General features: G+C 42.8%; 1 protein-coding gene across 4 annotated transcripts in view; it reads left to right on the top strand.

Annotated features, from left to right (window-relative positions):
• NRXN3 (neurexin 3) overlaps positions 1-27,613 on the top strand; it is a 1,560,869-nt gene that overhangs the window by 1,471,303 nt on the left and 61,953 nt on the right. The window lies entirely within an intron of this gene.

Here is a 27,613-nt window from a genome sequence, read left to right as displayed (position 1 = left end):
CTCCTCCCCTCTCTGTTAGAACTGTTAGGATCGCTGCCTTAAAAGTCAGAGAAAGCCTGCATTTGCAAATCGTTTCTCCAGTCACAAGCCTGCTCTCAATGATCTTTGGGGGTGGGCAGCTGCAACTTTGCTAATCGTCTTGCTTGGGGAGGGGGGGAATACTCTAGAGAAAGCTAAGAAAGTTGCAGCTGCCCGCCCCCAAAGATCATTGAGAGCAGGCTTGCGACTGGAGAAACGATTTGCAAACGCAGGCTTTCTCTGACTTTTAAGGCAGCGATCCTAACAGTTCTAACAGAGAGGGGAGGACTTCACCGACATGTCAGCTTTCTCTAGAGCATTCTCCACCCCCCAGCAAGACGATTTGCAAAAGCTGCTGTCGTAGGCTTTCTCCGTCTCTTCAGGCAGCCGTGCTAACGGAGAGGGGAAGGAACAGAAGGAAAAGGGGTGTGGGAGAGGGACTTCAGTACCCAGAAAGACTTGCGAAAATGATCAAGTGCCCTTGGCGTGAAAGATGTCACTTGTAGCGAGGCTCTCAGCTGAAGCCTTCTCTTTCTCTCCGACCCTCACCAAGCCTTAAAATATTGATCACCTTTGTCAGAGATCCCTTTCAGGAACTACCCTCCATGCTCATCCTTCTCCTCCCCCTCTTGGGTTTGAAGTGAACGGCAGCTGACAGCTAACCATGTGATGTATAAATATTTAAGTAAACTATTGGGGAGAGGGGGAAGGTGGGGTGATATATGTAAACTAGGGAATGAGAGAAGGAAAGTGATAAAGAGGGGGTGCAGTGCAGGGCGCTACTCTGCTGGAGTGAAGGGGGAGCAGCATTGAGATCGTAGAATAGGAAGGGAGAGGGAGAATGAAAGGGAGAAGGGGGGAGGAAAGTAATAGAATTTAAAGCAACAACTTTAAACCCAACAACAGTGATTTGCTCCTACCTGTTGCACAGGAACTGAAAGGGAATTGTGTGTGTGTCACCTCACTTTCTCCTTCCTCTGTGGTGGTGCACACACAACCAGCCACTCTTTCTACCAAGAGCAGCCCCCCCCCCACTCAAAAGCCTGAGGAAAGGTGAGAAGTAGAATTGATGCCAGCTGGGGAGGGGGAAAGGGATGTACTAAAAGGAATGACAGGATTGCCCACTGGAAATAAGGGGAGAGGCTTGAAGGCTCATTGGAGAAAATGCGAGCCAGGAATGCCAATTTACTTGCATGGGCTCCATTGAAATGCATTACAGTTACAACACAAAAAAAGAGCAAGAGTCTAGTAGTGAAGAAGTGAGCTGTGGCTCATGAAAGCTCATACCCTACTACTAATTTTGTTAGTCTTATAGGTGCTACTGGACTCTTGCTTTTTTCTCCTGCTACAGACAAACACAGCTACCCATCTTGATCTATCAACACAGGTCCCAGAGTGGAATGACTGTCCCTGGGAGAAGAATTAGTGGTCTGGGACAGGAATGGCAGTGGGTGTGGAATGACAGGGTTCCCATTATTTCCAATGGGCATTCAAGCCTCTCCCATTATTTTCAATGGGCAATCCTGTCATTCATTTTAGTACACACACCCCCCTTGTCCTGGGGAAAGACAAACGGCGCGGGTGGCTTCCCACGCTGCCTTTTGCCTTTCCCCCGGACAAGGGGTGGCTGGCTTGCCCACACACCCCTTGTCCTGGGGAAAGACGAACGGTGCAGGCGGCCTCCCAGCCTCCTGCGCTGCCTTTTGCCTTTCCTTTGTGCCCACCCCCTTCCCCCTCCCTCCCCTGGGTTGCTGCTCCATGGTTGGAAGGAAGCCTGCTAATCAAAGAAAGCTGGGCTTCCATTCGTGTTTCGAGGGCGACAGAAGGAGGACAAAGACAGCTCATTCCCGCCCTGACTCCGTTGCCCCGGGAATTAATTACTGGTGCCAGAGTGTCTGCAATTCCGAACAGAAACCAATATATCCAATCAAGTCCTGAACAAGCAAACTCCCGACTGCTGGATCGGTTGCCGTGGACAGAACCGATTAGCTGAGTCACGATGGAGCAAACGCCAAAATTGGGGACTTTTTGAAATCGTAATTCAGATCGTGCCCATGTCTAGCCCTGACCCTATTTACAAGTCTGTACTGGTTTTTAACTGTAAATAAATCTGACTGACTGACCCTATTCCCAGGAGCAGTCGTTCCACTCTTTGACCTGTCATTCCAGTCTCTGAGCACAGGTGTTATTCCTAGGGTGCATCATTGCACTCTAGGTGCTGTCATTCCACTCCCAGAGTATTCCATCTGGTCCCAGAGACCTTTATGGAACATCCATTCCACATTTTCTTTGCAACTTTTTTTGTGTTGTGATGCATTTCAATGGAGCCCAGGTAAGTAAATTGGCATCCCTGGCTCCCATTATCTCCAATGGGCCTTCAAGCCTCTCCTATTATTTCCAATGGGCGATCCTCCTGTCATTCCTTTTAGTACATGGTGGGGGGGGGGGACAAGAAAGAAAGGAGGGAACAAGGGGGACCTCTCTTGCTTGCGGAAGCTTTGCCCAAGGCTTAAACTGAGAGGGAGAGAAAGGAGGAGAGGAAAAAGCAGAGAGAGCAATGTCCCCACTGATGGGGCTGAACTCAAAGCTCCTGGGGCGCTGGATGAGCAGGAAGACAGGGCTGCTCTTCTGCACTCCAGAAGAAATGCCTTGCACCAAGAGAGGAGAATTCCTGTGTGAGCGCACAGGAGCGTGCACACTGCAGGGAACGCTGATCGATCATTGGGGGGCCAGCATGGTGCCTCCTTCAGAGTTCAGCGCCCGAGGCAGGGGCCGGCTCTGCATCAACAGAAATGCTGGCAGTGCCTGGATCCCCCACCCCCCCATGACCACTCACCTGGACAGCGGGGAGGAAGTCGGAGGAACAGGCCACCCAGGCACACTCTTGGGATGGTGTGATGACTTCAATCCCAGGAGTAATGTTGTTGTGCCACCCTGGGAGTGCTCCTGTGCTTCTCAGCAAGCCAATTTTGCCCCCAAAATCTGGTATAGCTTGTTCCCTAGCTTCTTGGCAATGCATGATTATGCTGTAAAGCACATTGGGAGACTGGAATGCTTTGACTTCAGAAGAAAGGAAAGAAAGAATGAAAGGAAGGAAGGAAGGATATATGTGGGTGCGTATTTTGTACATGCTAAAACCAGAGATGTCTGTAATCAATAAAGAAGCAATCTAGATTCCTAGAGATGTATGCTTTATTTATTTATTTAGTCACTAAATAATATGTAATTTCTCCAGGCCAAGAAATAAATTGAAAGGATTTAGAGGGATTTGCTTATCAGCGGAACACCACGTAGCATTACATTCCTCCTGCTTTTGGGAAGGTACATTGAAGTTTGGTTTAAGCTGCTGTGGTTCAATACTCCTCTTTCCTCTGTCAGGGTGCCTTGAACAAGAGAGAGATTAATCCTCCCCCCTTTTTTTCTTCCTTTTCTGCAGCCCCTTACTTATTTAGATTCCCTTGGCCTTCCTGCTAACAGCTGAGAATAAAAAAGAAAAATCTTCGCAACAGCAGAAAGGCCAAGTTCTCTCCAGTTCCATTGTTTTACCAGTGCTTAGGGATCAGATGAAAATTCTCCCATACTTGGCAATAGAATATGATTCCAAACAGGCTGACATTTATGGCAATAATGAACTATCAATTCTGCTGGAGCAACAGTTGTACTTCCCAAAGTCTAATTTCAGCTTGAAAAGCACACTCTCTTTCATTTTAAAACAACGGTGCTAGACATGATACACATATGGAGCATAGAAATGAAGGCCGTTTTTCTGCATTGTTTTTAACATGCATGGCTAGTTATTTAATCTCTTGTCTGCTGTGGTAATGGTTGAGTGGTTGATTTTGTTACAGTGGGTAGCCCCATTGTGAGCCCTACTTAATGATATAATTTGGCAGAAAGTATGGTTTCCATTTTGATGCCCCACAGGGATTGCCTAGGTTGGAAATATAAGGGGTAGGCGTTTTTCAGAGGTGGGAGTTTGGGCTTCTTTGTTGTTGTTAACTCAGTTTGATGCGGAGAATAAATGGCATGCTGGTTAATGACCAGCTCCCAGTTAATCAGGATCCAGGGCTTATAAGAAAGAATTTGTTCCTATGATGAGACCACTTGCAGTGTCAATTCCTTATTTAAACGGAAATGTGAATTACTAGAAGTCTATCCTTCATATTTTTATTTGGCTGCTTTGTGAGGGACTAGAGAAGCAAGGAAAAAGTTTTTCCTGTAAGAACAGCCCTGCTGAATCAGGCCAAATTCTGTCTAATCCAGTGTTCCGATTCCAACAGTGGACAGCCAGATGCCTCTGAAAATTTATAATTTATAAATCAAATTTAAAATTTATAAATCGACAAAAGGACCATGGTTTTTAAAGCTAGTATAATACCCAAATATCACAGTGCTAAGCTGAATTTCAAAATATATTATCTCAACATATATTTATGTATACAGTTATGTTTGCATTTACATTAGTACACAATTTCTCAGCCAAATAATACTAAAAGTACTAGTGTAAATGCAAACATAATTGTATATATAATTAAATGTTGAGATAATATAAATATTTTGAAATGCAGCTTAGTACGGTGATATCTGAAAATTTATAATAAACAAGGCTGCAGACCAATCCTTTAGTGTGTGTGTGTGTGCATGCGCGTGTGCACGCGCACATGCACTTGTATGCATGCACCAGAGTAGGGATGGATTCAAAGGTCCCATCCAAAATCTCCCTTTGGATTTTGCTGCTCTCTTGTGCAAATTAAAACTATGATTCTTAAATTTCATTCCACTCTGTATCCTTATTCCAACTTTCCCCGATAAATATCATTGCTCAAAGGTATTTGTGCGTTTATAAATCTTTTTTTAATTTTAAATGTTTAAAGCAAAAAAAGAAAGAAAGAAGAAACAAACAACAGCAACAAATGAAACAATGCTGGCAAATCCAGGCATAGGCTTCTTAAGAAAGGTCTCCAAATATCTAAAAATAAGTCCATATGCAATTGCTGTCTATATGTACTACATTCACATGCTGGTAAATTTCAAGTTGGTATTGGTTGTTGCCAGGCCTGGCACCAATGGATCTTCCCTCAAAGGCCAAAACAGCCCTAGAAAGAACCTTGCCCTGTTTCCCTAATGGGTTGGAGGAATTAACATATAAGGAGATGCAGCAAGAAGGGTAACTGAGATCTCCACCAATGTATACCAAGATTGTTCCCTTAGAGAACTCTCAAATAAACAGGGAAATGTTCTATAGGAAAGGTTTCTTTTATTAACAGAGAAGTAAAAGGGAAACATACAGAGAACCACACACAACATACACACAGAGCTAACTAAGAAAACAGTGAGGAAAAGGGGAGAGCAATTCAGGGCAGGGTGATATTTAACAGTCATGGAGAGGGGGAAGATCTATGGGAACAGCAGCAAAATGACCAGCACTTCACAGAAGAGAAGTCAGGGCTCAGACATAATCTGAAGGTATGTGGTTGGGTCGCAGAACACACATGCTGAGCACTGGCTAGGCAGTCCATTTATAGTGCAAAATGTACTCTGGGGCATCTTCTGCCCCTGAAACAATAGTTTGTCTGGAGGTGAAACAATGGTTTAGGAAAGGTTTGATTGTGCATATCTGGGAGAAACTACAGGGGAGAAGGGTGTTTGATGTCCTGCAGTTACCAGATGGGAAGAGCTATCAGATCCTTGAACAGCCCTGATAAGGAAGGTGGGTGAGGTAAGGACAGAAGGGTGTGGATGAGAAAAACTCAGGAATAGAGCTGGGCACGGACCAGAAAAACCCCATCTGCCCGTGGTTCATCGTGTTTCACAGACCACGGACCATGAACTTTTCTTGGACCCGCCCCGTTCATGGACCAGTTCATCGGTCCGTGGTCCATCAATTCTGGGGGCCCTAGGACTGCCCCTTCACACTCACAGATGCCAAACTCGCATCAAGGCTTCAGCAGGCTCTCCTCTAGGCACCCTCCAAGTTTGGCCAAGATTGCATTTCGGTGGTCCGAGTTGCAGACCCCCAAAGCGGCCACCCCCAGGAAACTTTCAGTAGATACTAGGAGTCACAAATGCCAATTGACTTGCATTGACTTGCAGAAACAAAAAGTTGCAATGAAGCAAAATCAAACAGAAAAGGGTGAGAGAAGGGCCCCTGAATCACCACACAGACACTTTCCCAGTCATTGCCTAGGGAATTAATTCTTGCTCCTTGTTTGCATAGAGAAGAATGAGAGCTCTCTGGTTGGCAGCCGGAGCTGCCTATCAAGTTTTAAGGGCTAAGATTGGTGTGTTACCAGGGCTACATAACGTCCCTCCCCTCCATTGCCTAGGGAATGAATTCTTGCTCCTTGCTTGCATAGAGAAGAATGGGAGCTCTCTCGTTGGCAGCCAGAGCTGCCTATCATGGTTTTGAGGGCTAGGATTGGTATGTTCCAAGGGCTGCAGAAGGTCTGTGAATGTCCTTTTCCATTGCCTAGTGAATTTTTTTTTTTTTGAAAAATTTTTATTGGGTTAGAATCCATTATTTCCACATTTACATTCAATTTTCCCCAATTTTTTCATCTCTAACCCCCTCCCTTTCCCCCCCCCCTTTTTGTTGACTTCCAACAGCTTTCCAACCCTTTGTCCCCTTTCCCTTACTTTTATTAGCTTCCTCTATCTAAAACAAATATATATTCTCCATTATTCTAAGCAGTACATCCTTAACTATTTTTAACATTATATGCCCAAACTGTAAGCCTTTGTTTCTATCTTAGATAAACAATTTATCCCAATTTTTCAATTTCAGGTATTTCTATATATCATAAACCATATAGATCATACATTCGTTTATATCAAACAATTTGACTTATTCTCTATATATATTACTCATTCTATCTTTTTATAATAGTTCTATATATCTCTCCTCACGTAGTCAATCAATTTGACCCATCTATATCTTCAGACATTCAGTTTGGTACAAAACTTGTCAGAAAAAAAAGAAAATATTGTTAGTTAATCGCTCCTTATATTTAGTCCTTATAATTAATTATTTTCTCTATGTTCTGTTTGTTAACCTATATATATCTATATATATGTCAATCTATTAATCTGACTGCTTATTAATTCACATTTATCTCTTCTCCCCCCGGTAAAGTCTCCCCCCTCTACTTCAATACTTCAGTAGTTCTCAAACTGCCACAGTTTTCCTCCCACCTCCCATTTCTTCTCCAGGTATTGTTTCAGCTTCTCCCAGTCTGTGTTGAACTGCCCTGAGTCCAGATCTCTCAATTTTCTTGTCATCTTGTCCATTTCAGCCATATACAGCAATTTGTAAGTCCAATCTTCAATAGTTGGCACTTCTTGTACTTTCCATTTTTGCGCATTTTGCTGCTGCTGTCATATAAAATATCAACGTCCTGTGTTGGGCTGGAATTCCCTCCATTCCCAAGTTCAGTAGCAGGAGTTCTGGGTTCTTATTAATTTGAAATTGTAAAATTTCACTCATTTCTCTTATTATTTCCCCCCAGTACTGCCTGGCTACCTCACACGACCACCACATATGATAGAGGGAGCCCTCATGCTTCTTACATTTCCAGCATTTATTAGAAGTATTCAAATTCCCTAGCGCAATCTTCTTTGGTGTCATGTACCAACGATAGATCATTTTATGAATGTTCTCTTTGATATTAATACATGTCGTTGTCTTCATTGTAGTTTTCCACAAGTATTCCCATGCCTCCATTGTTATTTCTTTATTAAAGTTTATAGCCCATTTCACCATTTGTGTTTTAACTATCTCATCCTCGGTATACCACTTCAACAGTACTTGGTATACCTTGGATATTCTTTTCTTATCTTCTTTAAGAAGGGTCTGCTCTAGTTCCGAATTCTCTATTCGTATACCTCCCTTTACAGAGTCCGAATTATATAAGTCTCTGATCTGTCTATACTGGAACCAATCGTAGTTAGGTGATAGTTCCTCTTGTGTCTTTATTCTAAGTTTGGATGCTTCAGTTTTAGTTATTTCTTTATACGTTAAACATTGTTGTTCATTATCAACAGCTCTCGGGTCTATCACCTCATATGGAACCACCCACAAAGGGGTTCCTTCTTGTAGATAAATTCTGTACTTCTTCCAGATTATGTATAGACTTCTCCGAACAAAGTGATGCAGGAACATCGAGTTGACCTTTACTTTGTCATGCCATAAATATGCGTGCCATCCAAATATTTTTTTATATCCCTCTAGGGCTAATAGTTTCTTGTTCTTTAATGTCATCCATTCTTTCAACCAAACTAGGCAGATTGCATCATGATAAAGTCTCAGATTGGGCAGTTGCATTCCGCCTCTTTCCTTTGCATCTTGTAAAACTTTCACTTTCACTCGAGGCTTCTTGCCTGCCCAAACAAAATCTGATATTTTCCTCTGCCATTTTTCAAATTGTTTGGAGTCTCTGATGATTGGTATTGTCTGTAGCAAAAACATTACTCTTGGTAACACATTCATCTTAACTGCTGCAATCCTACCCAACCATGACAAATTCAATCTATTCCATTTAATCAAGTCTCTCTCTATCTGAGTCCATAGTTTTTCATAATTGTTTTTGAATAGATCTATGTTCTTTGCAGTTAATTCGACTCCCAAATATTTCACTTTACTTGTTACTTCACAATCCGTTGTTTCCATTAACAATTGTTGTTTCTGCTTAGTCATATTTTTGCATATCTTTGACTTCTTTTTGTTAATGAAGAAACCTGCCAAGTCTCCAAACTCCTTGATCTTATCTATCACTCTTGGCATGTTCTCCAATGGGTCCTCTACAATTAACATTATGTCATCCGCAAATGCTCTGACCTTGTATGAATAGTCCTTTATTTTTATTCCACGAATTTCATCATCTTGACGTATTTGTATCATCAGAATCTCCAATACTAAAATGAACAACAATGGAGATAACGGGCAACCTTGTCTTGTTCCTTTACTTATCGTCAATTTCTTGGTCAATTCATCATTCACCACAATTGCTGCAGTCTGGTCTCTATAAATTTCCTTAATTGCTCTGATGAATCTTTCTCCCAATTGTAGCTTTTCCATAGTGGCAAACATAAAGTCCCAGTTTAAATTGTCAAACGCTTTTTCAGCGTCAACAAAGAAGAAACCAACCTCTTTGTCACAACGCTTGTCATAATATTCAATAGCATTGATCACTGTCCTTAAGTTGTCTCTTATTTGTCTGTCTGGCAAAAAGCCTGCTTGTTCCTCCTCTATGACTTCCGAGAGCCACCCCTTCAATCTCTCCGCCAATATCTTCGCAAAAATTTTGTAGTCATTGTTGAGTAGCGATATAGGTCTATAATTTTTCACATTAGTCAGGTCTTGGCCCTCTTTTGGGATCAATGATATATTCGCTTCACTCCAAGTTTCTGGAATCCTTTGATCCCTTAAAACCCCATTCATCACCTCTTTTAGGAATGGTGCCAGTTCATTAGCCATTGTCTTATAGAATTTAGCCGTAAGTCCATCTGGCCCTGGCGCCTTTCCTAGATTTGCAGATTGTATTGCCTTACTTATTTCCTCGTCAGTTACTTCACTATTCAACTTATTTCTCCAAGCTTCTGAGATTTCTGGAAGTTTGGTTTTCTCCAAATATGACGCTATTGATTCTTTGTTTACTTCTTTTTTATTATACAGCTTAGCGTAAAATTTATAAAAGGCTCTACTAATGGTAGCCTGCTCCAAATACGTTTTGTTATCTTCGCAAATTTTATTTATTATCTTCTTTTCCCTTTTCTTCTTCAATTGCCATGCCAGGTACTTCCCAGGTTTATTAGCACCCTCAAACGCTTTTTGATTCAGTCTTTTGAGATTCCACTCCAATTCTTTATTGCTCATTGCTGTTAGCTGTTCTTGAAGTATTTTAATTTCCTGGTATACCTTCTTTTTCCCTGGTCTCTTTTTTAGCTGTGTTTCTTTGGCTTTTATTTTCTCCTCAATCTCTTGTCTTTTCTCCTCTTTCTTCTTTCTTGCTCTACCATTTAAGTCCATTAGTATGCCCCTTACAACCGCCTTGTAAGCATCCCAAACTTTATTGGTTGGTACTTCTTTATTCACGTTGTATTGTATAAAAAACTTTGTCTCTCTTCTCAGTATTTCCATATTCTCTCTTTCCTGTAACAAGTCCTCATTTATTCTCCATGCTTTCCTTTTTCTCTTTTTTCCAAATTTCCACATAATTGGGTTGTGATCTGAGCCTACCATAGGCATTATTTCTACCTCCTTAGTCCATAATGCTAAGTCTTTTGAGGCCCAGATCATATCAATTCTTGATAATGTAGAATGCCTTGCAGAATAAAAAGTAAACTGTCTGCTTTTAGGATATTCTCTCCTCCATACATCTTCAAGAGTCTCTTGTTGAATCAACTCAAAAAAAAGCTTTGGTAATAGTCCTCTTTTCTTTTGTGCCGTTGTAGTCTTTTTGTCTAGTTCCAAGTCTGTCACTCCATTGAAGTCTCCAGCAAGAATTATCTGGTCGTATGCAAGATCGTCTAAATGCTTCCTTAAATCCTCAAAGAAGCTTTCTTTTGCACCGTTAGGTGCATAAAGTCCGACTACCAACACTCTCTTTAAATTCCAAATACATTCCACTGCTACAAATCTAGCTTCCACATCTCTCATAACAAATTTTGGCTGTAGCTCCTCTTTTATGTACAACACCACTCCTCTTTTTTTCTTGTTGGAGGCCGCTACATATTCTTTGCCCAATTTTCCAGATTTTAAATATTTTACATCCTGCTTTCTGATATGGGTCTCTTGCAAACAAACAATGTCACATTTTTGTTTTAGTAGCCAGTGAAAAGTATTTTTCCTCTTATTCGGTGAGTTTAGTCCATTTACATTCCAAGATAATACTTTACACTCCATACTCATGATCTTGTTGGTAAGTCTTTTTCATTGTCCTTAATAAATCGCTCCATCTCTCGCTCAGATCTGATGCGTTTTTTGGCCCCTCCAAACTCAAAGGACACTCCTTCCGGTAACTCCCATCTGTACCTGATTTTCATGTCCTTCAAAATCTGAATTAGCACTTTATATTTTTTCCGGTCCAGTAACACTGATCTGGGCAGTTCCTTCATTATAATAATCGTCTTGCCATCAATCTCCAATGGATCTTGAAACTGTTTTGTCACAATCCTCTCTTTCATATTTCGTGTTGTAAACTGCACAATCACATCTCTTGGTAGTTTCCTCTGGGTTGCTATTCTCGAATTCACACGGTATGCCACATCTAGGATAGCCACAACTTCCTCCTCCTCCTTCCCCAGGTACTCAGCCAACACCTCAGTCATCTGTTCTTGCGCTGACTTTCCTTCCACTTCTGGCAAGCCACGAAAACGTAGCTGCTTCTCCATATGTTTAGTTTCTGCAACTGACATTCTCCCCTTCACCAGTCTCATCTCTGTTTGTTGCGTGTCTGCTAAATTCTCCATCGCGTCTTCTACTGTTTTAACTCTCTGCTGCGTTCCTTGTAATTCACTTCGTATTGTTTCCATACCTTTTTTCACTTCTGACAGCTCCGATTTTACTGTCTGTGTAACCTCTTTAACCTCTTTTATCAGCTCCAATTTCGTGTCCTTAAGTTCTTTAATCATATCTAAAAGTTTTTTGTCCAGGTTTTTATCCAGGTTTTCTATTGCCGATTGCCACTCTTTTTTTGACATCGTGGGGCTTGCTTTAGCTCGCTCCCATGAATCCGCTCTCTTCCTTAACTCCGTGGCGTAAAATTTAACGTTTTTCTATTTTAAATGTCCCGGTCTTCTTATAGAAATTAAGTTTTAAAGAGTCCAAAATGTCGGGCGTCTTTTCTCTATGGTTTCTCTATGATTTTGTAATCCAAGATGGCCTACTTCCTCTTCCGCTGAAGCCGCGACCCTTCCCCTTTCAAAAATGGCGATTCCCTACTTCCTGCCCTCCAGCAAGGGCCGCTTCTCTCCAGCCACTCTATTGTTATTACGCACTTCCTGTCTCCCGTCTTCCCACAGCAGATCTCGCGATGGTGTCTTTTTCTCACAGCTCCAAAGCCACAGGTATTCAAAACAATAGTCCCATTTCTTTAATAACTTCTTTAAACTTAGTCTCTTTTTAAATTCGATTCCTGCCGAGTCTTCCCCTCCTTTTCACTAGTCTGTTGCAGTTTAAAAATCTACTTTTTTTTCCTCTCTGTTTTTATCAATCTGTCCCGTCTCAGAAGATAATGATCTTTACCTTCTCTTCACTTTTCTCGGGTTGTAATCGCTGTTTCGATTTTAAGTTCTCCTCTCAGCTTCTTCCCCCAATCGATGCTTGGGTATGTAGGTCTTATGCCAGCCGAATTGGCCCCAAAACTGCCGCAGAGATTATAGCCGACCCGTCGCAAGGTGGGACCTCAAGGATCGGGGGGAGACTCGCTGTGTAGAGCCCCCCCTCGTCCGAGATCTAGCTCACCCTAGGGTCTTGAGCGTTCTTTGCCTGCTCCCCGCCTGAGAGCAGTCGGCCGCGGGCTATTTTCACCCCGCCGGCCGGTTAAAACGGCAGTCCGGTCAGCTCCGCAAGTGGAGCTGCGTTAGACCTCCATGGATCCCAAACAGGAAGTCCATTGCCTAGTGAATTGATAGATCGGCACCAGGAAGTATGGACTCATGGATGTCTGGATTCATGGACTGGCTCAAACGGACCAACATTCATGAAAAACGTGAGTCCCACAAACCATGAACTGGGCTGGACCATGCCAAATTGAGGTTCATTTTGAAGTCCATGCCCACCTCTACTCAGGAACTCCTGGAAGACCTCTTTGTTTCACTTAAGTGCTTATCTGGAGTGTGGAGAGGCAGCTAGTCAATCTGAGACACCGGTTTGGTGTAGTGGTTAAGCAGGACTCTAATCTGGAGAACTGGGTTTGATTCCCCACTCCTCCACTTGAAGCCAGCTGGATGGCCCTGGGTCAGTCACACCTGTATCATGTTGGGGAAAATGGGTTAAAATAGTTTAAAATCAGATGTGCAATGGATCTTGAAACAATAGACAGTCAAATGTCTGTTTGCTTTTAAAAAATATTTACTTCTAAAGGAAAAGGTACACAGGATTGCTACAAAATAAGGAACTCTATGAGCTACATCTTGCTGCATGCTACATACTTAGACCACAAGAACAAGGAGAAGAAGTGACTATGAGGATTCTTCCTTTGTCTCCTTGAACCTGAGAGAAAAATCACCTGACCTATTGACCAATAACAGTTTACAAACACATCTCAGTTTCCCAGGCTTCTAGGCTATTGGCTCTGTGCCAGGTTTTCTTCCAGGTCAATACAGACAATAGCACAATGAGTAAATACATTTAACCCCATAATAACTGAATGTCAGACCTTGCAACATATATTCCAACATATCAGAGTTCTCTCAGCTCCACTCATCTCACAGTGGATTGTTGTGAGGATAATAGTAACACACTTTGTAAACCGATCCGAGTCAGCATTAAGTTGTCCTGAAGGGCAGTTTATAAATCAAATGTTGTTGTTGTTGTTGTTGTTGTTGTTGTTGTTGTTGTTGTGTAATTTTCCAACCACAGCAGGGGTTGGCATGTCTTCTGCCATGCCAGGTAGTGTTTTGTGCTTAAGGTACATGAGGAAAGGTGGTTTCTGATATTCCATATTCATAAACTACCCTTGCAGTGTGGAGAAGGGGTCTGCTAGCTAACAGCCTCTCCCTCAGCCTTTTACTGACAGACACCAAGGCTTAAAAGCTGGCAATGCTGTTGGCTAGCAACAGTCGCTAAGAAGGCATTTGTTAAAACTGTAGGCACTGCTTCTATTATTTGTGTGTGCAGGGGGAGGGGTTAACCTCACAATTTTGTTTTAAATTTCAGATTATTCTACAAACCAGGCACTTTACTGGGTTTGCAGAGATATACTGACTTGTGTGTTCATGGCTCCAGTCTCTGGATTTAAGTATCCACAGATTTGGCCACATTGAAACTTGGATATATTCATTAATATGCATATGGTAGGAATGATTATTTTTACATATAAATTAAAACTGTATGACATATATACACAATGCAAAACTATCCATGAAATGTACGGAAAGACTGGAGAAGTGATATGGCTGACCAAAATAAAAATAAAAACTTAAACAAAATTAAATAGGAAACATTCATGCAACACTAACTCCGCAATTAACTTCCTCTGAATTAACTTCCTCCGAATTAACTTCCTCCGTGATTAACTTCCTCTTCACCTCTCATAGCCAGTAGCCATTGGTAGAGCTATCATCCATGATTTTTTACAAAGGCATGTAGGGACTGAATACCATAATTAAGCATCATGTAACAAAATACGTTCTTTGGGCTGGATTCATTCAGTTTCTTCTGTTGAAAAAGAGACAAAGAGGGTTGGCTGCCACAAAGACAGCCAATCATGGGACCTGCAAGAACAAAAGCCATGTCTCCTCATGCATTATCTCCACATTGTTTTTCCTCTATCATTTTGGTAAATACGATCCAGATTCCCTGATTATATTTCAGCAGTTATTAATGTCTAGTCAGACATAGATTCTGAAAATTAGGGATGATCTCAAAATTTGATGTAACTGTTTATCTTGTCACTGAACTGGGTATTACCCCATTGGGACTGTTCATTAGATCACCATTCCATGGGATTTTCAATTAGCATTCAGTGAATGTGACATAATATATATTTTTTTCAAAATGAATACACCGAGTGATTTCCAGTATACTGAAACGTGGATGTCTTGGCAGATATTAGCAAAGAGTCCAGTAGCACCTTTAAGACTAACCAACTTTATTGTAGCATAAGCTTTCTGACAAAGAGAGCTATGGCTCTCGAAAGCTTATGCTACAATAAAGTTGGTTAGTGTGTTAAAGGTGCTACTTGACTCTTTGCTATTTTGCTACTGCAGACTAACATGGCTAACTCCTCTGGATCTATGACCTTAGCAGATATTATTTTCAAGAATCTGGTGTAGTATTCATTGTGTTAGTTTTTGCGGGGGCACCCCTCCTAGACTAGAAACATTAATTGGAAATCTCAGACGAAACTTATCTGGGGGGAGGAACACAAAACAGAAAATATTCCTGAATATGCAGAGCAAAAGAAGAGGAGGGGAGAGAGTACCTCCCCTTTCTTTTCTACTCGGTGTTCTGTTCCATGCTCAAGCATTTTGACAGGCATCTTCAACATCAATCCTTAAGATCATCCCTATGGGAATCCCTAGTATTCTTTGAGAGGTGAAGGCTCAAGAAGGGGAGACCATACATTGAGTGTGTGTGTTTAAAGTTTTGAAGACATTTTTTTCAATTTTCTTGTGAGAGTTCACCTTGGTCAGCTGTTGCCAGGGCAACCAAAACGGTGGTTGAACTCCAGAGAGGGGAAGAAATCTTGTGAGAATTCAAGAAGCTCTATGTGGCATGTGTGGCTTGCTGTGCTATTCTTAAAGACTTCCGGAGCAGGGAATAGGGTTATCTCCTCTCTCATGGGTAGGGGCAGTGGTAAAAGTGGGAAGACGCCTTGGGCCATCATTGATTAAAGGGTAGTCTGGTTATGCCTTCTTCATGGTTACTTTCCACACCAGCAATGGTAATATTGGCAAATGAAAAAAAAACAGTCATTATATTCTACATGATCTCTTAAGCTTGAACTGTTACCAGGGAACCACGGCAAGCAACCAAACAGAAGCAATAACCACCTGTTCCTGTAGCTTAGCTTTCTATATCCAGACTAAATTGAGGCAAAATCTGAAGTGTGTTGCCTCAGCTATCTAACTTGCAGTAAGAAGAATGAACCAGATCCATATCTGAATGTGCAGAATATTTAAATTAAAAAGTTTTACATTTTCCATAGGAGGGATGTTTGGGCATCTGGAAACTCAGAGTCAGGTAACACAATGTAAATCTCTTCTCTCTGAGGAAATATTTGGACCAAGTTTTAAATGGAGTGTAGAATGCAGAATGTAGAACCTTACTAGATGAGAACTAGAATGTTCTCCTTTTATCCCAAAGGCCTTTAAAGATCCAATTTAGATGGTGTGATGGAGCAGGAGTAAAGGGTCTGCTGTAGTTGGCAGAAAAACAAACCTCCAAACAGATGAAAGAATATAATCTATTTTTTAAATCGGGAGGCAGCCATCGAAAACATACTGTGGCACAGTTTGTCTGCTGGACTTGGGGAAAATATTTATAGGCCTTTCTTTTTTCATTCACACTAAAATTGAGAACTCCATCATTCACTGGGTGTGTTATTTATAATTTCATAAAACTGTTCTGTGGCAGGGTTTATTTTATCTGGTGCTTAATGCCCATCAAATAACCGCACACCAAGTGAATAAAGGTGGTCTGGAAAGGACTGTTCTTTGAGGAAGATTGCAGAGACAGCCATTTTCTGTGGAACAGCAGGTCAGAGGTTGTAGATTTGGAGCATAAATTCCATCTTTGGGCTGTCAGTAAGGGGAAGAAGGTATGTAATTGTCCTGACCACATCCTGCCATGCTATTCAGAAATTTCCCTCAGTGGTCATGATGTATAGTAATGAGCACAGACTCAGGATTGGATCCAAAGCAAGATTGATGGAACCCTTGAAGTGAATAATTAGAAGGTGGTGATTACAGAAACAATAATTCATTAGAGGCAGTTCTGTGAAACTGAGGGAATTTGAAGGTAAATATGTCCATAAATCCTCAAGGTTAGATGCAGACTTCTGAGCCTTTAACTGCCCCTGTTTGATATCCAGGCAATTTCAATAAACAGGAAAACTGAGGGAGAATAATAATAATAATGCAATAAATGCAATGAAAGTTCTTTCAGAGAACAATAAAAAGTCTTCAGTCCAGAGAGATATTTTATTGAAAGTTATTATATTACCTGCCTTTAGTTTTATAGACATTAATATTGGGCTGAGTAATTTCAGTGCCAAGACTTTTTTTCTACAAAAGATTAAATACATATTTTAAAGTAGGATAATGTGAAATATTTTGTTAAGATTTTATATTTTATGTAGTTAATATGCAGGCTTGGTAAATACTCTGTTTCCTCCTTTCCCCCTTTCAAATGGAAGCATTAGCCATGCATTTCCCCTATGTTATTATCAAAAAACTAACATATTGCCTTTAAAACAGACTCTCTCTGCCCATCATTTTATACTCAGAGTAAAGGCAGGCTCCTACTGGCATCAATAAATAATAATAACATAAATAATAACATTCAATTTATATACCGCCCTTCAGGACAACTTAATGCTACTCAGAGCAGTTTAAAAAGTATGTTATCATTATCCCTACGACAATCACACCATGAGGTGGGTGGGGCTGAGAGAGCTCTGGAAGAGCTGTGACTGACCCAAGGTCACCCAGCTGACTTCAAGTGGAGGAGTGGGGAATCAAACCCAGCTTTCCAGATCAGAGTCCTTCTACTCTTACAGAGCAATCCTAAGCAGTGTGACTCCAGTCTAAGCCTATTGAAATCAATGAGCTTAGACTGGAGTAACTTTGCTTAGGATTGCACTGTCAATCACTATACCAAACTGTGGATCCCAAGCCAACTGTAGGAAGGGGCAGTATGAAGTTTTGCAATGGTTGCTTAGTGTAGACCTGAGAAAATATCATTCTATGTCCATTCTAATTAGGAATGGTCTGCGAACAGGTTGGCCTGAATAATCGTGTGCTGAAGGCCTTAGGTTCAATCTATTTATACAACTGGTAGAACTGGGAAGAGCCTATGCATGAGATCTGGAGTACCTCTTCATATGCTGAATGTCCAATTTCTTCTAGCACCTAACATGCAAATAAAACCAAAGGTTTTGCTATTAATTCTTTTCTCCCTGAAGTCCCAGGCATAGTTCCCTTCTTAACATGTTTCTTGTTCTGCTCTTTGGTCTGCCTAAGTATCAGAATGCTTAAAATCAAACCTTGGTTTCCCCTAAAGTAGAATAACAGATTATCAGGGAAAAGGAAATTGTCTGAACCACATCTCTGTATGCGAGTTAACATGCAGGTTGTCTTATGGAATTCACTGCCACAAGTTGTATTGATGACCACTAGCTTAGGTGGCTTTAGAAGTGTCTACGCAGATTCATGGAAGATGGGTCTCTCAAAGGCTGTTAGCCATGATGGATAACTGGAACCTCCGTTTTCAGAGGCAAAAGATCTCTGAACACCAGTTGCTGAGGGCCATCGAAGTCTTCATGCTGTTTGTGGACTTCTCAGAGGCATATGAGGATGCTAGATTAGATATACTTTTAAGTCTTTTTCGTGAAATGGCGTGTTCTATATGCATATAAAGGAACCCAGGATCATGCTTGCTAGCCCCACCATTGGGACATCCACAACAAGCCTCTACATGTGTGTATTTGAGAGATTTAAATGCAGTTGTGTCTCTCACACAGGCTGTTGCACATAATGGAGAGCGATCTTCCCCCCATCTACAGACATAACAGCAATTCTGAATGCCTGAAAGGGGCTCATGTCTATGTTCTTGGTTTCTTAGCAGTGCACCTTCCTCCCTGTAATCAGACATCATTTAATTATAACTAGAGATGGGCACAAACCAAAATACAAACCAAAGTTCATCATGAACTGGGCCAGTTCATGGTTCGCAAACCAGTGGTAGTTTGGCACCAATCAATCTATTCCCTAGGCAACGGGGGCGGGGGGGACACATCTGCATACCTTCCAGCCCTGGGAATACCAATGTTAGCCCTCCAAAGCTTGATAGGCAGCTCTGGCTGCCAACCAGAGAGCTCTCATTCTGCTCTATGGGAGCAAGAAGTATATAACACCTAGCTCTCAGGCGAGTGGTTTCACTTTCCAGCAGGCAGTTAGAAAGGGAGGAACTGCTGCTGGATTTTTCAGTCAGAGAGGGAGGTATTTGGAGCTTGTGCTGGAGATTCTATTATATAACAGTCTCATTCTTATTTAGAGCACCTGTCCTGGCTGGGAAGGTGCCTGGATGGTAGGTTAGGGATCTGACCCCACCCTAGTTTCTAGGCCACTGCCAGGCTCTGGGGCCAAACCTAGTGGGTTCCATGGCTAAGGGCTCACAGAATACTGTGATTTATTAACAGTATCATTCTTGTTTAGAGCACCTGTCCCAGCTGGGAAGGTGCCAGGGTAGTGGGTCAGGGCTGTGACTCCACCCCGGTCTCTGTGGCAACGCCAGCCTCAGGGGCCAAGCCTACTAGGTTCCTTGGCTAAGGGCCAACACAGTGCTGCCTTACCAACCACAACGCCCATTAGCACCATGAAGGTTAAAGTGGGGGGCAAGACTCACACTGCCAAACAAAAGGAACAGGGTGAGGGCTCAGGAAGAGGGCACTTGTGTAGTTTCTGAGATGATTGCCTTTGACAGACCAACTTTGTCCATTGTGGAGGGTGTGGGCTTTCACCAGGTGCTGCGTCATTGTGCCCCCCAGTATATCATCCCCTTGTGGTGGGCCACTGGTCTGTCCTTTTGTCCCCATTCCTTTCCATTGGAGAAATGTACCCCCCCCGAAAGGGGAATTTAAACCTCCTTCCCCAAGGGTCCTCCCATCCCCTGACACCCCCAGCAGCATCCTAGCAGAGCGACTCACTTGTCGGGAGCAGGGCTCCACCCACTCCCCAATCTCTGTGCCACTGCCAGACTCAGGAGACAAGTGTCTTGGTGGGTCAGGGCTGTGCCCCCCCTCCTATCCACGCTGGGTGTGAACACACCCCATCCACAAGAGGAATTTTAACCACCTTCCCCATGGCTACAGAAGGCTACCCTCGTGGCCACCCTATTGGTGAGGTGGGTTCTGGCATTTTAACTTCCACTGCCAGCCTCCAGGGCCAACCCTAGCGGGTTCAAGAGAAGTCTCAGAACACTTAGGTGCGAATGCGCGTGTGCATACGTGCACGCGCAATGGGAATTTTAACCTCCACTGCCAGCCTCAAGATCCAACCCTATGGGTTCCTGAGGACTCACAGAGCACTTAGATGCAAACAAACTCTCCCCCTCCCCCAGCAAGGGGAAGTATAATCTCCTTCCCCAGGAGTCTGCTGATGGAAGGCTTCCCTCACAGCCACCCTGTTGGTGAGATGAGTGCTGGGCACTGACAGCTGGAAATCCACTCTTCCCCAGGGGTAGTGGGATTTTGGCACCACGGGTGTTGCAGGCCCCAGGAGCCCCTGGCCTCTGCGGGAAGGGAGGGAGGCGGGCAGTTGACAGCCTCCTGAACCTGCAAGGAGGGGATGGCCACCATTGTAACCCACCTCATCCAGGTGGCCACCTCCAAGGCATCGGGTGTGTGTGTGTGTGTTTCAGACCCTCCCACCCCAGGAGCCTGTTGCCCCAGGGGAAGGAAAGGAGGCAGACAGTTGACTGCCTCCTGGGCTCACAAGGAGGGAACAGCTACTGTCATAATCCATCTCATCCGGTTGGCTGCCTCTCAGGCACCCGGGGGGGGGCGGGTTGCAGGCCACCTCCCATCCCAGGAGCCTGTCTCCCCCACACAGTAAACCTCCCAGGTCATGACCGAGGAGCAGTAGGTGTCCTGAAGGGTTGGGCTCTTGGGGAATGAGGTGCTGGGAGCTGCTGCTCCCAATCCTCTCCTCCTTTTCTACCCCCTGTTCCCTCCGTCCACTGCGCTCCGCCTGCAGCCTGTGAACCTCTTTGCAGAGGTCCTGCATCCATTGGTGGAGCTCCTCATTATGGAATGCAATGCTGATGTGCAATGGAGACCTACTGATGCCTGGCTGTCCACATCTGCCTCCTCCAAATTTTTGTCCCCTACAAAATCCTCACTTTCAGCCAACTTTCCACATCTATCTCCTCAAGATGTCTGCCCCACTAAGAATCCTGTCTTTTAGTCTCCCCATGCCCACATCTGCCTTTTAATGATTTTTCTCCCACCAAGAATCGGTGCTTCCAGCCTCCCATCACCCACCCCATTGGGGAGATTTTGGTTTCCCCAAGGTCTCCTTCCCCTCAGGATCACTCTCCCCTCATGGATTGCCTCTGTCCTTTCTTGTCCAAGAATATTCTTGCCTCCACAAAGAACGTCTACTCCTTCCCTCCAAGATTAATCTCCTCTCATAGATTATCTCTGTCCTCCTGTCCTTTAAAAGAATATTCATGTCTCCTCAAGAACATCTCCTTGACTGTTCCCTCAAAAAGTGCTTTTGTCCCATTCCAGGCTCAAAGCAGTTTAGCTGGTTCCAGAGACCATCATTCCACTCTGGGAGGCCGTCATTCCATTCTTGGAGGAAGATTCTCTAACTCCATCCCATGTTTTCATTGCAACATTTTTGTGCTGCAATGTTTTTCAATGGAGCCAATGCAAGTCAATTTGCATTCATGGCTCCCATTATATCTAATGGAACTTTCCTGGGGGCACCCACTTTGGGGATCTATAACTTGGACATCCGAAATCCAATCTTTGCTAAACTTGGAGGGTGGCTGGAGGAGAGCCTGGTGAAGATTCCCCATGAGTTTAGCATCTATGACTGCCAAGGGGGGCCATTCTATGGCCTCCAGAATTGACAAACCATGAACTGAATGAACCGGTTCATGAAATGGGGCAAGTTCGTGGTTTGTACAATGTGATGAACCACAAACTACCACGAACCACCATTTTCCCGGTTCATGTCCATCTCTAAACATAACTCCACCACCTCATTCTGCTACATATATAGATTAGGCCACTGAAAGCAAAAGAGACCAACAGCAGATTTCCAAGTGGGTTGCTTTTACAATTGGAATTGGCTGAGCTCTGGACTCAAATTGAAAGAGACATGATAAAATGGAATAAATTAAATTTGTCATGGTTAGGTCGAATTGCCACAATTAAAATGAATGTACTGCCCAGAGTGATGTTTTTAATGCAAACAATTCCAATTGTGAAAGATAAGAAACAATTTGAAAAATGGCAGAGGAAGATATCAGAATTTGTCTGGGCAGGAAAGAAACCAAGAGTCAAGATGAAAGTTCTTTGTGACGCTAAGGAAAGAGGAGGAATGCAGTTACCTGATCTAAGACTTTACCATGAAGCGATATGTTTGGTGTGGCTAAAAGAATGGGTGTCGTTGACCAATCATAAGTTATTAACATTGGAAGGACACAATAAACTATTTGGATGGCACGCATATATGTGGTATGGGAAGCATAATATGGATGCAATGTTTCAGCACCACTACCTGAGAAGAAATCTACTGTCAACCTGGCTCAAGTATAAGAAATTTATAGAGCTAAAGAAACCACTTTGGATTGTTCCAGCTGAAGTAATCAACCCAAATATGGAATATCAGGGAAAGGAATGGCTTACCCTCAAAGAATTAACAGTATTAGAAAATGATGGGTTGAAACTTAAGAGAAATGAGGAGTTGCCATTTAAATATGGTTGGTTACAATACAGACAAATTAAAGATTTATTTGATTCAGGACATAGAAAGAATGGTTTTAGAATTAAAAATTCAGAACTAGAGGAACTATTATTGGGGGATAATAGTAAAGCAATATCTAAAATGTATAAGTTGTTATTGAAGTGGTTTACGGAAGATGAAACAGTCAAGGTGCAAATGGTAAAGTGGGCCATAAATTGTAATAAGGAAATAGCGATGGAAGCATGGGAACAACTATGGAAAAATACCTTAAAATATCAACTTGTACCAGTATTAAAGAGAACGGTTATAAAATGTTGTATAGATGGTACTTAACACCGAAAAAATTAGCCATAGCTAACAAACAGTTATTGAATAAATGTTGGAAATGTAAGGAGCATGAAGGTTCTCTATTTCATATGTGGTGGACTTGCCAAAAGGCTAGAGAATTCTGGTCTACAATATGTGCTGAAATGTCTTTGATATTACAATACAATGTCCCTAAAAATCCAGAAATGTTATTACTATCTTTACATTTAGAAGATTTTAATAGAAATGATAAGATATTGTTGTATTATATGATAGTAGCGGCAAGAATTTTATATGCTCAATATTGGAAAAAAGAAGTACCGAATATTGAAGAATGGACAAGGAAGCTGTTGTACATGGCCGAAATGGACAAATTAACTAGAAATCTGAAAGAGCAAGATCCAGGAATTTTTCTGGAAGACTGGAAGAAGTTTAAGAAATATTTGGAAAAGAAATGCGATGTTAGAGGACAATTGTGGCCTTTGGAGGGATTTTAAATTTTATTAAGTAAGATTTTAACGAAGGGAATATATATAAGATCTCTACCATGGGTAACATAATATAATTGTATTATAGTGAAATAATAATCTCTATGAATAAATGGGGGGTTCGAGTGTTGTTGGAAGTCAATAGAGAAAAGGGGGTGGGGAGGGGGTGGGGTTATATATTTAGAAAGGTTTAATTTGGATAAGTTGTATGTATTAACCAACTACTTTATATCACCTCATCCAATAAAATCTATTTTTTTAAAAAAAGGAATTGGCTGGTCCCTTGCATTCTGAGAGCTAGTTTGGTGTAGTGGTTAAGAGTGCGGGACTCTAATCTGGAGAGTCAGGTTTGATTCCCCACTCCTCCACTTGAAGCCAGCTGGGTGACCTTGAGCTAGTCACGGCTCTCTGGAGCTCTCTCAGTCCCGCCCACCTCACAGGGTGTTTTGTTGTGGGGATAATAATGACATACTTTGTAAACCGCTCTGAGTGGGCATTAAGTTGTCCTGAAGGGTGGTATATAAATCGAATGTTGTTGTTGTTGTTATTTATTCCAAGCAAACAATTATGTTAACACCTCCAGATTAATTTTTTTAATATACATTTTTTTTAAAAAAATAATAAGATCAGACACATCCTGCCCATGTTGTTGATTTCACAGTAGCTGCTCATTGTCTCTTCCTTGCAGAGTTTGGTTGCTGTCTCATTCTTATGTGGTGAGTAGAGAGCCTACAGTGAGTCACAGGATCCTTACTGGTGAGACACAGGAGGGTATTAGGAGAAAGCAGTTTTACTGGGTGGATTAAAGTTGAACGGACTGTTCTCAGCCCTTGTGAAACAAGTCAGTAAACCATGAGGTATTTAACTGCTGCTATTTCACACTTTATATGGTGAAGCTCATCATGAATAAGATGTTTTCGTCAAAATGTGCAGGCCTCCCCCAGGGCAGGAGTGTTTTATTTTTGAACAAGCAACACATACCGATTTCTGTAGCAAGTGAGCCTAAAAATATGGGGTTTGGGATCAAAATACTGAAGTCCACTCTTGGGGACACTGGTAGTAATGAGATTTCATCTGTTGAAGAGCTTCTTTACCAAAGCTTCACATATTTATGGAACTGCTGCAGTATATAGATTGAATTATTTTCTCATTCAGATTCTGGCTATGTATGGGTATAGAAATTGGTCATTTAATCTATCCCGTTTTTATTTCCCCGTTCTTCCAAAATATACAGGGTTCTCTTCTCCCATTTTGTCTTCAACAACTACATGCGGTGTGTAGGCTGAAAAAGGTGTGACAGGCCCAAGGTTACCCGCTCAGCTTAATGACTGAGTACAAATCTGAACCTAGATACTAGCCCATCACTCCAATACTTTTGTTACCATCAGTATGGTGCCTTTCTCGTTCCTGTGCTATATTTCCCCGTATTACTTAATTCTGATTAACCAGCTGGATTGACTATTTCTTCTTTTTTAAATAAAACTCTCTGAAGAGTATGCAGAACCAAAGGCTGGGTTTGTCCTGATCCTGAACCCTTTAGAGAAAATATTGAGCTGTCATATTCCCATACTGCTGCCTCTGTCTCCATTCACAGGTTCAGTGTGGTCCAGTAGAGAACTCTGTGCTGTGGGTTGGTAGTCGTACCATTCAGTACTAACCTGAGGGTAGATGCTGTTCTGGGAGGTGGCATAAATCAAGGTAGGAGGGGATGTAAATACAGGGGCAGGGCAGATGCCTTCATTTGTCCAGTGGATAAAATGGCCACCTCTTGCCCCAGACACTCTTCTTACCTTGTTCAGTCTCCTGATGCTGCAGGATACAATTGTGCTGTATTGCCATATTATGAGCATTCACATACACGCGAGTATCGAGGGCAACCATACGCAGGACAAGCCCTGTTGCTCAAGAATTCAGGCTTGCTAGGGGCAGCAATTTAAAGTGTGGAAGAAGAGAACTGGTGCTATTTGTTCCTGGTTCTTAATTTTCCTTCTTACAGTGTTCAAGATAGGAAGACAAACGAGTATTTGAGTACTGAATTCAAAGTCTGAGGATAAGTCATAATCAGCTTCTGATAATCATTGGCCATGTCAGCCACAATGAGATTTGTCCTCTGGTATAATGCCATACAGATATCCGTATACAGACCCAGATCCTTGTGTAACCCAGGCTCTTTCCTACACCTGTACTAGGCAAGAGAGGCGCAGGGAACAGAAAACAATTTGGTATCAGACTTCTGTTGAAAGCAGCAGGATAATTTTGTACTCTGTGCAAAAGCACTACAACCCATGTCCAGAGGCTTCCACAGACTCTCCCTAATGGTGTCTCCATTAGTAATTCAGCTAATTGCAGCAATTACATGAAGGAGTTGCTGTTGAGGAGAGATGCCATTACACTCCTTCTTAACACATTGCAGTGCTTGCTGCTTGTTAATTAGAACTGTGGCCAAAAATAAAAACCAGAAAAAAGAATCAGCAGCTGGAAAGTGGAAGAAACATGTGTGCAGCAATTCACTCGGGCCACAGAGGATGCCTTTGTCTTTACACTGGCAGACCGTCCACCCCACCTGCTGTGCTCCAGCTATTCCATTAACACCTCACTAGGTTCAATTTCTGTGCATTTAGAGGGCTGTGACTATATATTTAGTTGGGCCATAGGCTTTGTGTTATGTTGCTGTACTGAGAAGAAAATGTGCTGTTCAGTTCTTTTAACAGTGTGATATACCTGTTGTATTCAGAGTATACCTGACCTGGATAGCCCAGGTGAGCCTGATCTCGTCATATCTCAGAAGCTAAGCCAGGTCGGCCTTGGTTAGTAATTAGATGGGAGACCTCCAACAAAGACAACGGCTGCAGAGGCAGGCAATGGCAAACCACCTCTGATAGCCTCTTGCCATGAACTCACCCCCTCCCACCGCCGCCAGGGGTCACCATAAGTCAGTTATGACTTGAGGGCACCATACACACACATTCAGAGTATGCTTCCAAGCTTATGGACCACATTTATAGAAAACAAGGAGGGCAGTCTGTGCAAAAGATGTATTCTACCTGAGTGGGAATAATATCCTCTGCAGCACTCTACTAGAATGTAAATCATATCCGTATTTGCTGCACTTTCCACAGGATACAAATTTAACCTGCAGGTACCTAATAAAAGGGGTACATTTCTTAATATTATGTTCGGGGTGAGGAGGATTCCAGTGCTTTTATTTCTTTGAAGAAATGTGCAACCTTGCAGACCATTTCCAAGGAAGTTTTGCTGACTTTACTGAAATGTTGCAGGATGGGGATCATGCAACCTACCTAGCTTGTAACAGGGATAACTGGGATAATGTTATGTAAACATCCAACAGGTGCTTTGGAAATACGAAGTATTATTGAGAGAACTGGAAAATTTGGGTTGGACTCTAGTAATTTCATGGAATATGTATAAAATAAGAAATGTCAGTAGCGAGATTCGGTTTCGTTTTCTCAGCCATGCCGGACGCTCCTCTCGGCTGGTCCGGGAGGAAACGACCGGGCACCCTGACCGGGCGGCTGATCCGTAAGGATTAGCCCCCAGGACTCCCAGGGAGGGAGCCAGGGTCCGGGACGCGGCGGGAAGAACTCCCCGAAATCAATGCGGGGGGGGGGAATTGCCCGTTTGTCCCTATGGAGGCCGGCAGATGTGCGCGGCGCCTCGAGTGCCGCCGGGCAACGAGAAACGGCAAGTAAAAGAAACAGGCGGAAGCCTGTAAACAAGCGAATCCCTTCTGTTCTACAAGCGTTTGTGAAGGAGAGGTTGATCTGAAGAAGACTCGCTCTTCCCCTTCGTGGAGTTCCAGAATTTTGTTGGCGCCCCCCCCCCCCCCAAAATGGCAGCAAAGAAGCAAAGTCCCACTCTCGGTAAGTCAATCTCGGCCACCTTGCAGAAAGGGGAGTCGCTCGAAGAGTTGGTGCGCAGGGTGGTGGTGGAAGCCATAAAACCCTTTGTTGATAAGCTGAACGAAACCGATCAAAGGGTGGGCTTAATTGAAAGCGAGGTGAAAACCATTAAGGCAGCAGCGGGGGGGGGCAGAAAAGTCTGCTCTGGAAAGTGCGTCACTTGTGAAGGCTACAAAAAAGGAGCTGAAGTTGGTGGAGAACCAACTGATCGGGCTACAGGTGGAACGAACGCAGACAATTTTGCGTCTCCAAAACGTGAAAGAGGAGGAAAATGAGGATCTGTGGGATTTGGTCTCGGAACTACTGGCGACACCCGCGAGGACGACTAAAGAAGAGGTTAAAAGCGCCATTTTGGAGGTCCGTCGGGCTTCTTCAAAATATGCAACAAAGCGACAGTTGCCTCGTGAGATCATTATTGACTTTTCAACTAAAAAGATTCGGGACACCATCCTATATAACTCATACAATGCGGATTTGGACTTTATGGGTTTGAAAGTCAAGATTTTGAAGGACGTTCCATTT

This window comes from Eublepharis macularius, chromosome 2 (genome assembly GCF_028583425.1).
Source record: "Eublepharis macularius isolate TG4126 chromosome 2, MPM_Emac_v1.0, whole genome shotgun sequence".
Taxonomy (NCBI): Eukaryota; Metazoa; Chordata; class Lepidosauria; order Squamata; family Eublepharidae; genus Eublepharis; species Eublepharis macularius.
Note: the sequence above shows the minus strand (reverse complement) of the source record. Positions and strands in the feature narration are given on the sequence as shown.